At 40.9% G+C, this 16,854-nt stretch overlaps 1 protein-coding gene across 1 annotated transcript in view; it reads right to left on the bottom strand.

Annotated features, from left to right (window-relative positions):
- The window catches only part of Sv2b (synaptic vesicle glycoprotein 2B), a 249,654-nt gene extending 237,547 nt beyond the window's left edge, over positions 1–12,107 (bottom strand). Inside the window, exon 1 of the mRNA XM_048790306.1 lies at positions 11,718–12,107. The gene's annotated coding sequence lies outside the window, so the exon portion shown is untranslated. The remainder of the gene's footprint in view (positions 1–11,717) is intronic.
- Positions 12,108–16,854: the final 4,747 nt, after the last annotated feature.

Genomic DNA, 16,854 nt, shown 5'->3' with positions numbered 1-16,854 from the left:
TGGTGAGATAATTATAATTGCCTGTCTCACCATTATGTGGACAGCCTCTCTCAGTAGAGGCCCTTTATCAATTTTACATTCACCGCCAAACCAGGGGGGAAAAAAGCTGTCCTTGTGGAACTGGAGAGACTTCTTTGTTTTGAGAGTTTGTGGCAAGTGACTGAGCTTGGTTCCAGAGAAAACAGCCCTGGAGGGACCTGTTTAAGGAGCATGTAGGAGAGCTCATGCTTTCTCTGTGACTCCACTTGCTCTGACACATTCGTCCACAGTAAGGAGTGGAGAGAGGGCGTGGGCCACCCCAGCTGGGTGCCTGAGAACAGAGAGAAGCTTCTCTAGAATGACACAGACTTGAAAACCAGCTCTGAATCCAAGAGAATAACCAGGCTAGAGAGTAAAAACAATTCTTCCCAATCAGGAGACCCACGTCAAGCCTGGCGAGTGGGGGCATTAGAGGACATCACCTCTAAGTCATTATAAAACCAGACTCTAAATCCTGGCTTCAGAGACGCATTTGCTCATCCTCATTATTCATCTAGCTGAATCCTGCCCTTCTCCATGCAAAAAGCCAGAAAAATTTCATAACGGAATGAGGCAATTTTATTTTGGCACTGCCTTCATCTACGAAGACCATATTTTTTAGCTAGGCACCAAGTTACATATTCATGGCATTAAAAGATACCAGGACTTGGAAAAATTTAGAGAACATCTGTTTGAATCCATAGAAAATGAGACCCAGAGATGAAGTGACACACCCCCGGAAAGCAGCAAGTGGGACCAGAACCAGGTGTCTTCACTCCTTGTCTGGAACTCCACCCTCCTTTCCTCTCAGACCAGTAAACCTGGAGAATCCAGATGCTTCCAACTCTCAGCTGTGGTTTGAGGGTGGATCCAGGTCAGAGGTATAATCTGCTAAACAAACAACCTTAGTGCCGTAGCAGAGGCAATTCACACTGAAACCTCCTACCAAGACAGGCTGTGTGACAGTCATTATCTGTCTAAGGAAGGTTCAGGTTGTCATTACATGTATTAGAGTTGCATCAAGGATCAAAAACGTTCACCTAACCAGTTCTCTCCCTCACCGAGTCTTCCCCAAGCAGGCTTCCTCTTAAATATAATTTTTTTCCAAACTGTCTCGCAGAATAAAAGAGTGGGATAAAAAGTTAAGACTTGAAGGTCAATGCTCTGTGTCCTAATTTAACTGCCATTTAATATCTGTGGGCCATTTAACATTTCATATGACATCCCGTTTAACCCCCTCTACAACTCTCTGAGCGACACAATAGCAATTTACAATGAGGAAACTGAGGCAGGAGGTCAAATAACTTTCTCCAGATCACACATGTAGTAAGTGGTAAAGCCATTAGGAAGTCTTTCTGTCAGCAGTGGGCATTTGGTCCATCATATTGAAAACTAGTTGAATGTGGTATACTTATTTATACATATAACTGTATATATCTGTTTATACACAACAGACACAAATATATGTCCATTTCTAAGCAATGCCCTGAAAAATTAACTGTATTTTATATACTCAAAAAAAAAAAATGTTAAGCCAGGTGTGAGGCATGATGGTGCAATACTATAAATCCACCTACTGGGAAGGTTGAGACAGGAGGATCATAAGTTCAAGGCCAGCCTGGGCAACTTAGTGAGATCCTGTCTCAAAATAAAAACTCAGTGATAAAATACCCCTGGGTTCAATCCCCAGTATTATTGCCACTTAAAAAAATAGCATATACTCAGGCTCTGTTTCCCTGAGTCCTTCCTACATTCATATGCATAAGAAAGCTAAAAGTAGAAGATCTTTACTCCATCATGCCAGAATCATATCTGAATATAATCTAAGCTCCAGTCCATTCCAGGCTACATAAATCTGCCTTTGTGCCGGGAGCGGTGGCGTACTCCTGTAATCCCAGCGACTCGGGAGGCTGAGGCAGGAGGATCACAGATTCAAAGCCAGCCTCCTCAACTTATGGAGGCATTTAGCAACTCAGCCAGACCCTGTCTCTAAATAAAATATTGAAAAAGGGCTGGGGATGTGGCTCAGTGGTTAAGCACCACCCCTGCCCGCTTCCCAGCCGTCAATCCTCAGTACCAAAAAATAAATAGATAAAATTTGTGCTCTAGAGAAAAATAGTGTCCTGATTTCACCAAACTTCAAACTAATGTAAGAAAATATTAAGTACCATTCAGTAAGTGATTACCATGTGCCACACACTATAGTACTAAGTCTTTTAAATTACCTCCCAGCAATTACAGAAGAGAACTACCATTATTAGCACCATCCTTACATTTAGTGAGATATGTTTCATACAGACAGTAAGACACAGAGCCATGCCCATGACCATCATGTCATTGTGTAACCCACTGTAGAGAAGAGCACAGAATTTTATATTTATAAGCTAAGATGGGCTTGGGAAAGTGAGGTGCTAGACCAGCATCCCTCAGCCTCCCCTGGCCTTGGTTGGGGAGGTGTCAGATGCAGTGATCTAAGGTCCAGAGGGAGATGGCACCATTACTTGTTTGATACCGACATGTGGCATCTGATGGAATCCCAGTTCTGATTTAATGCAATCCCCCACAGAGAAAAGTAGCTTTGCCACTATTTAAAAATTGCCAAGAAGTTCAGACTTAAATAACACAATGACTACAGGGATGGTCTCCACCTTGTGGTAGATGAAAGTCTCAACTCTTCTTTTTTTCCCCCATTAAGTCAATTTGAAAAGACCGGATTTGTTTGTGTTACAGTGCCAGGAATAGGTAATAACACCAGCTTTCGATTGACCTCATTCAGTTGCTCAAGAGTCTCTTGACTTGTTATCTCATTACCTCCACACAATGCCTTCCTGGTTTGCAGATAAGTCAGTGAGGTCACCATTCCACACAGGAGAGCTTTCATTCCACCTCTGGCCTTCTGCTGGAGCCTGTTCTCCCTGATCTTCTCATCCTTTAGATGCCTTCCTAGCTTTTCACACCTAGGTCTGGTCCATTTCTGGAGGTCTACCTTGAAGTTGGGTGAACAGGCTATTGTCTTAAATGTTAGTATTCTAAATGGCCTCTTTTGCATGTTTTATTTCCCCTAATTGGGTCAGCAGTTTCTCAAGGACAAGGAATATATCTTTTACTTATTAGGTTTCCCACCCATAATGCACAGCAGGTTGTCAGCACGCCTTTGTTGACCAACTTTTATTTCCTCTGCCCAGCCTCCAACATAGGGAAAAAAAAAATTAAACAACCAGAAAGAGGAGACTAAAGCAAAGGTCTGAACTTTCCTGCCTTCAGAAAAAAATAGATAATTCTCTCTGGGAATTTTCATGTAAGGTTCTTGATTGTCAATCACATTCCACCCACGCATTAATGACTTTTGAAAACAAAGAGAACAAAGACTCATTGAAGGCCTACCGTGGGCTGGGGTCCTTATATATAATATTATTTCAATTAAGCCTCACAACAACCATAAAGAGCAATAACTATTTTTCTCGTTTGGGGAATTGGGACTCTGGGATATGAAGTCATTTTCCCCGAAGATGTCTATCTAACAAGTGATGGGACTAAGATTCAAAACGCAGTCTAATTCCAAACCTATGATTTCCACTCAATTACACATCCCCAGGCCCTGCCCCAGGGTTCACTTGCCCATCCCTTTCATTCCTTTTCTTTTTTTTTTTTTTTTTTTTTTGATGGGTTTATCTGTGAGTTGCACAACATGGACTTCAGGGAATCCTGGTAATGGCCTCATGGAAAAAGGGAGCAGGAAAGTATGGGTTGGGGGCAAATTTTTCTGAGCCCCTGCAGTATGCCAGACTATTACTAGTTTTTTTAATATACATGACCATTTATTGATTCTTCTTAATGTTCTCATTATGTAAATGAGAAGACTGAGGGTTGGGAAGACACCTGACTTATCCAGGGTCCACCAGCAACTAAGCAGTGGAGTGGAAACCGAGCCCCAGGACTGTCTAGCATCAAAGTACAAGACTAGTGCTGCCTAGGAAAATAGTGAGATTCTACTAAAGAAGTCAGCTCCGTTCTCAGAATTTAGGACTCTGTCCTTATATTGTTATCAAGCTTCATGGGCTATAGGTATTTCCTGAGTGGAAAAATACTCTAGTCATGAACTTCTGACATTGGGGATGAGGCACTTGTTATGATGTGATTCACGGAAGCCCACAGAGAAAGTGCTAGAGGTCACAGGCCAAAATCACAAATCCAGCCATCTCCCAGGGCTTGACAGCCTGTGAACATGCTGCTCACACATCCTGTGTGGTGACAGGAGACCCCAAGAACCACCAGTTCCACTGAATGAGGTTATTCCATCTGAAGACCTTCTCTTAAACAGAAACTATGCTGAACCATCATTTTGGTATGGAGCCCTCCAGATCAACATTGCCCACAATAGGATATAGTAAATTATTTTTAGGTAAGAGATATCAGGGATATTTTTGTTTCTCCACTTGGAAGTCAGTCATTTGCTTTTGGAAATGTCCCTATTTTCCTCACCACCCCAAACCCTGTGCTGTTGATAAGTTGACTTTTCCTCCAGCGTGGCCAATCACAGCCACGTGTTCCTGGTCACTATAGCGTGTCCAGAGGAACCTGCAACCCAGTGAGAGGCAGTGGGACTTTCCCTTGGATTCTAGGCAGAGGGGTGTTCTCTCTTTCCTTCTTTTGAACATGGTGGGATGCTGGCCTGGGGTCGCTCCCAGCTATTTTGCCTTCATGTGGAGATAGAGAATAAATCACCACAGAGTGGGAAAACAGAGATACGAAATGAAGTAGATTGTGTCCTAATGGTACTGTTTGACCTCTGAATCTAGGCTGGTCAAAGCTTTTCAATTCCCTGAGCTGATATTTTTCCATATATATATATGTATATATATATATATTTTTTTTTTAACTAATTAATTATTTTTTTTTAACTTTTTTTGCTGAAGTCAATTTAAGTCTGTTTTTATATCACTTGCAAGAAAAAAAAAAGTCCTGGCACAATGGCTTTTCAAAAAAAAATCATCTTTTGAGTCTTTGGAGCCTCAGAGTTATTGACGTTCTGATAGAACTTATTTTTTCATATCTCCTTCTTGAGGAGGCTTTTATTGAACTCTGTATTATAAACTAACTCCCTCCAACCCAACAAACCCTGTCCCTCTCCTTTGCCCTATTTATTTATCTATTTTTGGTACTGGGGATTGAACCCAGAGCCACTCAACCAATAAGCTGTATCCCAACCCCTTTTAATATTTTTATTTACAGACAGGGTCTCACTATGTTGCTTAGAGCCTCGATAAGTTGCTGAAGCTGGTCTTGAAGCCATAATCCTTCTTCCTCAGCCTTCTGAGTCACTGAAATTAGCAGGCATACACCATGGTACCCAGCCTCCCTTGCCTTGTTTTTTACTTATCACTATATACTAGGTGATTTATTGTACTTATTTGTAACTTTTATGTTCATTATCTGTCTCATGTAAGTAAATCATCAGGACTATAATAATAACGATTATTTTTATTGATCTGTTTTATTCATTGCCCCCACCCCCATATCAGAACAAAGTTCTCTGTTTCCTTCAAAGAACCTGGCACATGGTAGGAACCCAATGTGTTCACTAAGTGAATGAACATTTAAATAAGCAATACAAGAAAGAATTCCAGACACATTGAATCTTCCCAGAGTCTTTGGATTCAGACAGGCATGGATTTAAATCTAGGCTCCCTCAACTACTGGTTACTTAATGCTGTGCAAATAATTTCATCTTATTGAGATTTGGTTTCTCACCTAAAAACAGGGTGTAATAATTTCTACTCTCAGGACTATTATGAGATTAGATGAGATTATGTCATCCAGCACTTGCTTGCCACATGTAAGCTCTTGTTACATACAAATAGGATGGCCTACTAAAATGAAAAATAAACAGTGAATCCCACCATTATGTATAATTATAATGTACTAATAAAATATATGGGAAAAATAAAAATAAAATGGAAATAAAACTCACCAGGCTCATGTCTTGCTCTCTCTCTCTTTTTTTTTTCTGTACTGAGAATTTAATCCAGCGGCACTTTACCACTGAACTAAATCCCCAGCCCTTTTATTCTTATTTATTTTTTTATTTTTATTTTGAAAAGGGGTCTGAATTGCTGAGAATAACCTTGAATTTGGCTATCCTCTTGGATTACAGGTATAAGCCACTGTGTCCAATGTCTTGTTTATCTTTTGTGAGTTCATCATGGCTGAGGAACAACTAAGAATACATACATTCAGCCAGATGAGATAGCACACACCTGTAATACCAGCCACTGGGGAGCTGAGGCAGGAAGATCTAAAGTTTGAGGTCAGCCTGGGCAACTTAGTGAGACCTTGTCTCAAAATAAATAAGAAGGGCTATAACTAAGTGGTACAGCACCCTGCATTCAACCCTTAGTAAAACACACACACACACACACACACACACACTTTTTTTTTTTTTTTTTTTTTGGCCCATTGTTAGCATGCTCACTTGGTTTTACAATGGATGGATGATTCAAGACTTTTCTGGTCTGGAATTCTGGTGGGACACAGAGGATAAATCGCTGGCTTCTGGCAAAAGACAACATGACTTTTATTACCATGTGTTATGAACTGAACGTTGTTATAGACTAAATATTTTGTTCCCTGAAATTCATTTGGAGATAGGGCCTTAGTGTCCTTATAAGAAGAAACATCAGGGCTAGGGATGTAGCTCAGGGGTAAAGCCCTTCTCCAGCACGTGTCAGGCCCTGGGTTCAATTTCCTAACACTGCAAAACAAAAGCAAAAAAACCCAGAAAAACAATGGATCTCAAAAGACACCAAAGAGCTTGTTTCTCTTTCTCTCTCTCTCCCTCCCTCCCTCTCTCCCTCTCCCTCTCACCCCCTCTCCACACACACACACACACACACACACACACACACACACTCATATCAGAACAAAGCAAGAAGGCAGCCATCTACAAGTCTTCAGGAGAAAAGAAATCCTCACCAGCACCTGACCATACTGGCATGGTACTCCAAACTTAGACTTCCAGCCTCCAGGACTGTGAGAAATTAACGTCTGTTGTTCAGCCACCCCATATTTAGTATTTTGCAGCTCGAGCTGACTAAGACACATAGGTACTCTCCCTTCCTCACGGAACTCACAAAAAAATGAGAATCTGTATAATTAAATAGTAAAATGAGAAGAAAAAAACTCAGACCTGGGAAAGTGCACTTTAGCCTAGGAGGTTTAAGTGACTGGGAAGAACAAGTAGTTCATAAGGTGATAAAGACTTCTAGAACCAAGCTGTTAATTTAGCTGTGAGATGAGAGAAAGGGACATTATAAGGATCAGCAAAGGACAGATTTACTCTGGCTTAATGTCTAGGGAGTTGAGAAACTTCTAGAGTTCAAGGGTAGCATCAATTATTTAACATTATATCAGGCGTGGCTACTTGACTCCTTCATTATATGATTGATGCCTTAACAAACATGCCCAAGTGAATAAGTTCAAATTAATACGTTGAGTCTTCAAAGCAATCATTGAGCTGCCACCCTTTGCTCATCACTTTAATGAAATGTCTCTGGTTTTCCCTTTCAAGCTGGTGGCAACTTGTTCGAATAGACTCAATATCTTTGCCCTATGAGAGTGGATGTGAATAAAAGGGAAAAATTTCCCATTATGAAGCCCTTTTAGTATTGTGCTGAGTACTCTCTGACCCTTATCTCTACTCCCCACTGCAACTCATTCTATATAGATGAGCAAGCACAGCTCAGAGAGGTAAAGTAAAATAACTGGGACCCCAAAATCTTCAGTTCTTTTCATTCCATCAGTTGTTTCTCAAACTTTCATCATGTGTGTGCTGTGCCACCTTTACAGTCTTCATCTTATCCTCATAACCTTGATTATTGTTTAATATATTCCAGGAAATTAACTCACTGTATTTTTTTATTTGCAGTGTTAGAGATGGAACCCAGAACCTCGTGCATGATAGGCAAGTGCTCTATCACTGAGCTACACCCCTAGCTCTCACTTGAGTTTAACTTAAATAAGTTTAACTTTTCCTTAAGCAATATCCATGAAATTATAGGTTTGATGTGGCTATTAACTGTACGTATGGATTACATATAGTTAATGGACATATACATATGTAGTTAATGAACATTAAAATAGCTATGTAACTATTACTTTTTAATTTTATTTATTTATTTTGTTTTGTTTGTTTGTTTTTGCAGTACTGGGATTGAACCCAGGGGTACTCTACCATTGAGTTTCATACCTATCCTTTCTTCTTTTTAATTTTTATTTTAATACAGAATCTCACTAAATTGCTGAAGCTGGCCTCCAACTTGCAATTGTCATGCCTAAGCCTCCCAAGTCGCTGGAATTATAGGGGTGCACCATTGTGCCCAGCTAACTACTATTTTTTAAAATTTAAAAATGAGTAACTACAGGCTGGGGCTATGGCTCAGCGGTAATGCACGTGCCTGGCATGTGTGAGGCACTGGGTTCAATTCTCAGCACCACATATAAATAAATAAAATAAAAGGTCTATCAACAACTAAAAAAAATTTTTTTTAAATGAGTGAATACTACCTAACATAACTGATTTCCCACTAATAGTGTGCATATTCAACCTTTGAGTATTCCTGTGCTGTTCCTAGAAGTTAAATGACATAGCTATTCACTAGACAATATGATTTGTCACTATTGTTGGGTTTAAAAATAATAGGATTCTTCTTTTTTTTAATATTTATTTTTTAGTTTTCGGCAGACACAACATCTTTGTTTGTATGTGGTGCTGAGGATCGAACCCGGGCCGCACGCATGCCAGGCGAGCGTGCTACCGCTTGAGCCACATCCCCAGCCCCCAATAGGACTATTCTTCAAGCAAAGATCATCAACTGTTTCCAAAGGGAAAAAAAAATAGAAATACAAAAATATTTCAAATAGTCAAAATGCTATCACAAGAGATGTGGCTCGACTCACAAGAGATCTGTAGGAAAGGAGATCCAGTTATCTAGACAAACAGGTTTTTTTTCTACTTAAAATAGACTTTTGTTAATAGCCATACTTCATTTTATTTATTTGTTTTCATGTGGTGCTGAGGATGGAACCCAGGGCCTCGTACATGCTGGACGAGCGCTCTACCACTGAGCTACAACCCCAGCCCAAGCCATACTTTAAATAATGCTATGAGTAGAAACTGGATAAAAGCCTTTGGTCAATAATGATAAGCAGATTAATTCCAAATCATATTTATATAAGGCCTCAAAAGTGCACTATGATGAAACAGAAACATTAAGGTTAATTAAGTCTTTGCACCATATGATATACTGAGGGAACCCACCTTCCTTCGATTAAACAGCATTAAAAATAGAAAAGTGTGTGATGAGTTGAGTTTATCCTTGGTGTACCAGTGTAATTCTCTTTGTGGGTTTTTACTGATTGACTTTAAGAATAGGTTTGAGCAGTAATCCCAAGAGAGGAATCGTTTGATCTAACCAAGTGAAAGAGCAATCTCATTAGTTCTAAAGCAAGAAAAATGTCATTTACTTATGCCTCTAGCATCTACTGGATGGATGCCTGGTTTTGCTGAGTATTGGGTTCAAAGAAAATCTCCTAAGATGAGGCCACTGCCCTCAAGGAGCTTGTATTCTAGTAGGGAATGCCAACAAATAAAGCAAAGAATGATAGCTGGTGTTATCTACACACCATAGGACCCCAGAGAATAAGAATGCAATCAGCTTGTGGACATCAAAGAAGGCTTCTCAGAGAAGCGAAAGCAGTACCAGCTACATTTTAAGGATAAGTTGGAGTTAGTGATGAGGTAATTCCAGTCCAGAGGACTGAGTCACAGATAGGAAAGCACCTTGAAGAGGGGAAATTTGATGGAACTGGGGATCAGGTTGCTCATTATAAACAAGCAATGCAGCAGGGTCTATGTGAAGGCTATTGGGGAAAAGAAGTTCAAGATAGCTATCGATGGACTAAACGATGACAAACCTGACTCAGGGTTCATCCTGAGAGCCGTAGTAGCCACTGGAGATTCTAAACAGAGGCCATGTGGATTTCTCCAGCAGTGGCTGCTTGTCACCATTCTTTCCCTGGACTTTCCCTAGATGCATTTGGCAGCAGAGTAACAGCTGCTATCGCTGACTGCTGGAAAACAGGGTCTTGCTGGCTGGCCTGGAATTCGGGTGACTGTAATTACAGATAATGGGCCTCAATTTGCCTGTCAGGAATTTGCACAGTTGACTCTATCACTGGAATTTGAATACTTTACATCCCACTTGTGCACCAAAGTCAGACAGCCGAAGAAGCAGAAGTCCCCTGGGATTCCTATTGGTTCAGAAAGTTGGCCTTGGAAATGGTCTGGGACCTATTGAGAGTGGGCTTTTCATGAGCAAGCCCACACCTATAGAAAAGGGTGAGACCTGCTGCCAAGGTACCAGGTGTGGGGAGCTAAGGAAGCTGGGCTTGTTGTCACAATGAGACCACAGCAATTTCCTGGAGATGATGGCAATTCAGAAGGAATATGTTCACCCACTCCTGGTCTTGAATTCAGGCGGATATTCCCTCCTGCCTCACCACCTGCAGCCAATTTAAAAAGAAAAGAGGTGACTTCAACATGAATCCTGTAGGTCTACTTAGGTCAGTTGTCTTGAATGTACTGCCTCACTGTTGCTTTTGTTCCTTATTACCCATTCTGGTCCAGAGTCAACCAGGTTTAGTTTTCTTACCCTTCTGGTTTTGTCTTCTGTCCCTGTCCCAGCACCAACCTCTCCATTTATCTACATACTTAACAAATATTTATAGAGTCCTTAGCCATATGCCAAGAATTTGCTAATGAGTTTATGCATATTAACTCGAGTTTATTCCTGGTAACAAATGTATACAGTAAGTGCAAATAAGGAAGCTATTGTGACACTTATTTTAAAGTTGAGAAAACAAGGCAGGCAGTAGTGGAACTCAGATTTGAACCTGGTAGTACGGTATTGCTCCAAAGTCTATGCCATACTACACTTGAACTTGATAAATTTCAACTTGTCTCTCCTTACCAACTGAGATAATTTTTTAACTTGTCACTTTATTTGCACTAGACACTTCACACGTGTGATTTCCATTAATTCTTTCAAAAACCCAAAGAGATAGATACAGACCACAGAACCAAGTCTTTATACAACTTGTGCAAGCCTGTTCTGCCAGGGAGTGGAGGTGTTGCTGGCTGCTAAGCCAGAACCCTTCATCCCCAGTTTCTTCTGCTTCTCCCAAGACTTGGCTTCTGTGTATTGCCTGATTCTCTCCTGTACTGACTGCTTTGGTAGTATTCTCACAGCCTGAGTCAGTCCCTGGGACCCAACCAGCAAGACACAGACACACCCCAGTCCCCACTCAAGGGGAACCTAAAACATTCTGCCATGATTTCAGAGGAATGAAATCTCAACCTTCAGCCTACTCCCTAAGGCTGCATTCTCACTGGGGCAAAGAGCTGCTCAGTTAAAAAATATATATATATGCCATATCAATAATATTGGCCCTTTACTACATGCTTTCTAAAGTGCCAGATGCTCTATATACAATATTCCTAACCGTTAGGACAGCCCTACAAGTAAATGTTATTATTGCTGTTTTACAGATGAAGAAACAGACATTCAAAGAAGTTAAATAACTTGCCCATGGTCAATTATTCAGATACATTGACTTCAAAATCTATGCTTGTTCTACCATACCTGTACGTGTGAACTGGATCCAGGACAAGACTTTTCAGAGCTTGGAGAAGATAGAGAAACAGGAAGAGAATAGGTTTCGACTTGAATTGGTGGGATATTTCTCTTTTCTTCTTTTTTCTTTCTTCCTCCCTTCCTTCTATCCTCCCTTCTTTCCTTTTTTCAATTTAAGAAAAATCACACAACTAATAACAAAGCTAGCAGAAGCACTAGACTTGGCCTCCTGACATTTTTAAAATCCAGGTTCCACCCATACACAATTATGACTGCTGACAATAAAATCCCAACCCAGTGTGAATCAGCACAGAGAAAAAGCAAAAGAGGGCAGGGCTGGGGCTTGGTGCTCAGAGTTAGCCCCAAAGTTATGAGTCAGAGAAGTCTCAGAATAACCTCCCTGCCAAGTTAAGCCCAGGCCAGAGCTTGCCTAGGGGCAGCTGGTTTCCCAAACTGGAGTGGACTGCCCTGAGCAGACAGGGCAGCCCTAACACTAGAGAGAGACAGACTGGGCAGGTCTCTGGAATCAGAGTCATTAACCAAACCTCACTGGTGCTAGATTGCAGAAGCAATCCTAAACCACATAGGTTGAAGTGTACTTGTTTAACTCTGCTCTTCACAGGATTCAAGATATGTGTATATAAGGCATTCAAGAGGGAAGTAGAGATTTATTTGTATTATTAAATAATATCTGAACTGGCCAAAAATAAAATATCAATATGATGAATACATACTATACTAAAAACAAAGGCATGGGTTTGTAGAGAGTTAAATGAAATAAAAAGGTATTGCAAACTTTTGTCTCAGGACTAGGGACATACCTCAGTGATAGGGTGCTCACCTAGCATACACAAGGTTCTGAATTTCATTCCTAGCACCACAAACAAACAAGTAAATGTCTTTGGTTTAGGTTGTTCTCATCATCTCTAGGTCAACCTCTTTCTCTGACTCTGAACTTTATGAGTAAATTCAGGGATCAAGTGATGTCAGAATGACCTTGTGACCCAACCCCAGACAGACCTAGGCTCCCGTGGGTCTCCATCATCTGCACTTCTTGTATTCAAATGACAAAACCCAGAAATGTTCTCCTCACCCAGATCCTCTTAGAGAAAAAAAAAGGTAGTCATAAATCCAGGCAACATGAAAAGAACTTTAGAATCAAAAAGATCTGAAAATTAAGTCCAACCCTATAGCTTTTGGCAATTTATTTTCTGTACAAGAGAGAAAACAAAATTCACTCTGGAAAGTTGATGAAAAAAATCAAGTGAGAAAATACATGTCAAAGTGCCCAGGGCAGTGTCTGACTTGTGGTTAATTATATCTTGGTCACCCACTTTCCCAAGCTGACTTGTGTTAGAATGTCTAGTCTTTCTGTTTGTTTGTTTGTTTTTTGATACTGAGAATTGATCCCAGGAGTGCTTTGCCAATGAGCTACATCTCCAGCCCTTTTTTATTTTTTAGTTTGAGACAGGGTCTTGCTAAGTTGCTGAGGCTGGCCTTGAGCTTTTCATCCTCCTGCCTAATAGGTGTGTGCCAGCACACCCAGCAAAAGTCTAGACTTTTTGAGAACCCTAGTGACACCTATTCTTTCTCACATAGGTCTCATTGATCAGAAATGCATTGAAGGGGCCTGGGGGTGTATTTCAGTGGTAGACCACCTGTCCAGCTTATACCAGGCCCTGAGTTTGATCCCCAGCACTGCAAAGAAGAAGAAAAGAAATGCACACATTCTGAGACACTGTGTGTTCCAGAAATGCAAGTGGGTTATTCAATTATTTTATTTGTGGGCTGGGGATGTGGCTCAAGCAGTAGCGCACTCGCCTGGCATGCGTGCGGCCCGGGTTCGATCCTCAGCACCACATACAAAGATGTTGTGTCCGCCGATAACTAAAACAAAATAAATATTTTAAAAAATCTCAATTATTTTATTTGATAAAAAGTATTGAGCATTGATTCCATGCTGAGGACTGAACTGGGAGCTAGTGATAGATAAATGAGATATTGGAATCAGATAAGAGGGGAAACAGACTAGTAAGACTATTGTTGTGAGATATACCCAGGCAAAAGTAGGGTGCTGAGCACATCCCAGGAAGAGCATCAGTAGGATTCTCAGGAACTTCCTGAGTGTTGGGAGTAAGGTATGATGGGAAGTGGGGCAGGTTAGAGATCCAAAGGACAACAAAGTACAACAGGAAGGTGAGATGTGTCTGCTAGCAGAGGAAACAGTATATGCTAGGTACAGAATATGAAATTGCCAGGCAGGACCATGAGGCTGGGGGCAGTGGGAAAGGCAGAGGCTGGGGAGTTGGGCAGAGGTCAAATCACAAAGAGTCTGAGGAGCTCAGCTATGTAATTTGGGCTTAAACATGAAATGTAAGGAGTCTTTGAAGCATTCCAAGCAGGAGGGTAACATGATCAGATTTGCTTGTTTAAATTGCCATGAAAATTTATGTCCACGGATTTGACTTGTTTTTATAAACTCATGATACTACTCAGCACCCTCCCCTTCCATGGAAGAAAAAATACATCTTTGAGAATTAAAACTGTCAAAGAACCTCATGCTTGATGGGCTTTGGGTTTTGTTTGTTGGTGATGTTGCTGGGGGTGGAGAGGCCGGACTTGAATAGAAATATTGCTGCTGAGATTTAACCAACTTAGCTCTTTTCTTCACCACCAGAGCCAAATCCACATTTCTCATAACATGAGCAGGAATTTTGAGATATTTACCATGTCTGGAGGAGACAATGATCTTGTCTTTGACAGACAGGTTCTGAGAGGCTTCTCAGGCGTGAGAGAGCACAAGGCTATAACCCAGCCCTGAAATTTATTAGCAGAAGCAGTTTACGACTATAAAGTCTCACTCTTAAGGCACACCAATGCTTGCCTTCTATTTCAGGCCCTAACTAAAGCTGTCAGCTTCTCACTTTCAAAAGATTTCAGTTTACTTAATTAAAAAAACATTATGTTTGTGAGAAGTCTACAGAAGTGTCCTGAAAACTCTGACTTTGTCTTTGGTGGCTCTATAACATTTGTTTTTAATCACTGTCACTTTTTTCAATCAAGTTCACAGTCAAGGTTTTTTGAGTTTCAAAGGCAGTTTTTCCTACCAACCAGGACCCATTTACTAGAGGCTCTGTCTCTGTCACCCACACACAATACCACATCCAACCAGCCCTGGCTGGCAACAGGCAAGATCTGGAAAGCAGAATTAGAAAGTGGATTAAAAGAAAAATAATCTAAACTTTTTTTGTGTTGCAATTCTTTATTGCCCTCACTCACTGGAAAGCTTTTCTAATGTGACATTTGTCTTGGCAGATGAAGTGTCACATACTAAGCAGGTGATAAGTGGCATAACTCCGTGGAGGCATTTGGGAAAGTAAGTCAAAGATGCATGACAAGCTGCAATGTGTAACTGTCAGCACGGACAGGCCAAAGTCCCCACATAAAAAGTTATTTGAAGGCTCCTCTCAGACTTGGCAATCCTGAAGTTAGACAGGCAAGGGCTGACTTTCAAAATGGTGTGTGTGCGTGTGTGTGTGTGTGTGTATTTGTTTGTGTGTGGGGGGGGAAGAGAGAGAGAGAGAGAGAGAGAGAGAGAGAGAGAGAGAGAGAGAAGGCCGATGAGCACAAGTAAGCACAGGGGCTGGCTGCTGTTGTCTTTTCCATTGCTGAATACTTAAAGCTGAAAATCAGAAGGCAGTGTTATATTTAAAATGAAAAGACAGAGATGGTGATCTTCAAGAGAAAAAGAAAGAGAAGTAAAGCAGATTTCCAAATATACCTGATAGCTACTTCAACAGTGCAGCTAAAATTACCCCAGCTAGAGTGTCTTGTGTCACAAGCTGTGTTCCTAATGCATGCTGAGGCCAAGTCTACCCCACGTGGAGCATCAGGCACAGCTCAGCTGGGAATTATACATCCACAGGGGTCTGTAGGTCAAGACTGAGGTGCATTAACAGAGGGCCTCTTCAGGCTAATATCGCAGAGACCCATCAAATCCAAATGGAAGCCCAAAAGGGGAAACAAAAAGAAATTAAATAGTCCATTCATAAACCTCAGTGAGTTTTCATAAATTGAGTCATATTAGTGCAATTTTAAAAACATTTTCCCAATACCTTATTTATGGCTGAATGAGTCTGTACAGGTAGGCAATTTGGGCATTGGCAAAACACTTGCTTTTTGTTAAGAGAAATGAATGTGAAGATAGAGGAGAGAGGTGAAGAACCAGCTTCTAGCCTGCATCTGTTTCCAAGGTTTTCCAAATCACAGAGGTCTTGCTTTAAAGCTATATGTATCTATGAGAGCAGCTCCCAAATAAAGTGGGACCCTGCACCACTTAATATAAGCTGGTGACTAAAAATTTAACTCTTCATGATCAATAAATAGTGGGCTTCAGGGACTGGGGTTATGGCTCAGCGGTAGAGTGCTCCCCTCACACATTTAAGGCCCTAGGTTTGATCCTCAGCACCACATAAAAATAAATAAAATAAAGTTATAAAAAATTACATATAAATAAATAAATAGTGGGCTTCAATGGAAGGGGTGTTTTCAGGCTGGCCTGCAACATTTGTAGAATTACCCAGGCCCCTAATGCCATAGGAGGATATTCTGGGTGAGATAACCATATCCATAGGGGCAGGGCATAAGGAAACCAAGGGGTATTTTATGGGCACATAAAACTGCAGAGTCAGAAGAATGTAGATCAGTCTAAATGATTGAGGCTGGTGTCAGAGGTGACCTGAAGGTTGTCAACCCAAGAAGTGAAATTTACTGAAGGAAGAAAAGTAGGAAAAGGGATGGAATTGGGAAGGAAGGTGATAAAGATGACCATCTGTTGAGTCTGCCTTCCTAGCATCCATCCACCTGCTTCTGACCATAGTTGGTCAATTCTCTTCTAAGCACACAGCTCTCCCGCTATAAGAATTGTAATGTGGGCTGGGGATGTGGCTCAAGCGGTAGCGCACTTGCCTGGCATGCGTGCGGCCCGGGTTCGATCCTCAGCACCACATACAAAACAAAGATGTTGTATCTGCCGATAACTAAAAAATAAATATTAAAAAAAAAAAGAATTGTAATGCATTCCACTGTCGTGTATTTAAAAAAATAAAATCAATTAAAAAAAAGAGCCATCCTTGATTCTTGCAAG

Source organism: Marmota marmota, unplaced genomic scaffold, assembly GCF_001458135.2.
Source record: "Marmota marmota marmota unplaced genomic scaffold, marMar, whole genome shotgun sequence".
Taxonomy (NCBI): domain Eukaryota; kingdom Metazoa; phylum Chordata; class Mammalia; order Rodentia; family Sciuridae; genus Marmota; species Marmota marmota.
The sequence above is the reverse complement of the archived record's forward strand: the minus strand, read 5'-3'. Positions and strand labels throughout refer to the sequence as shown.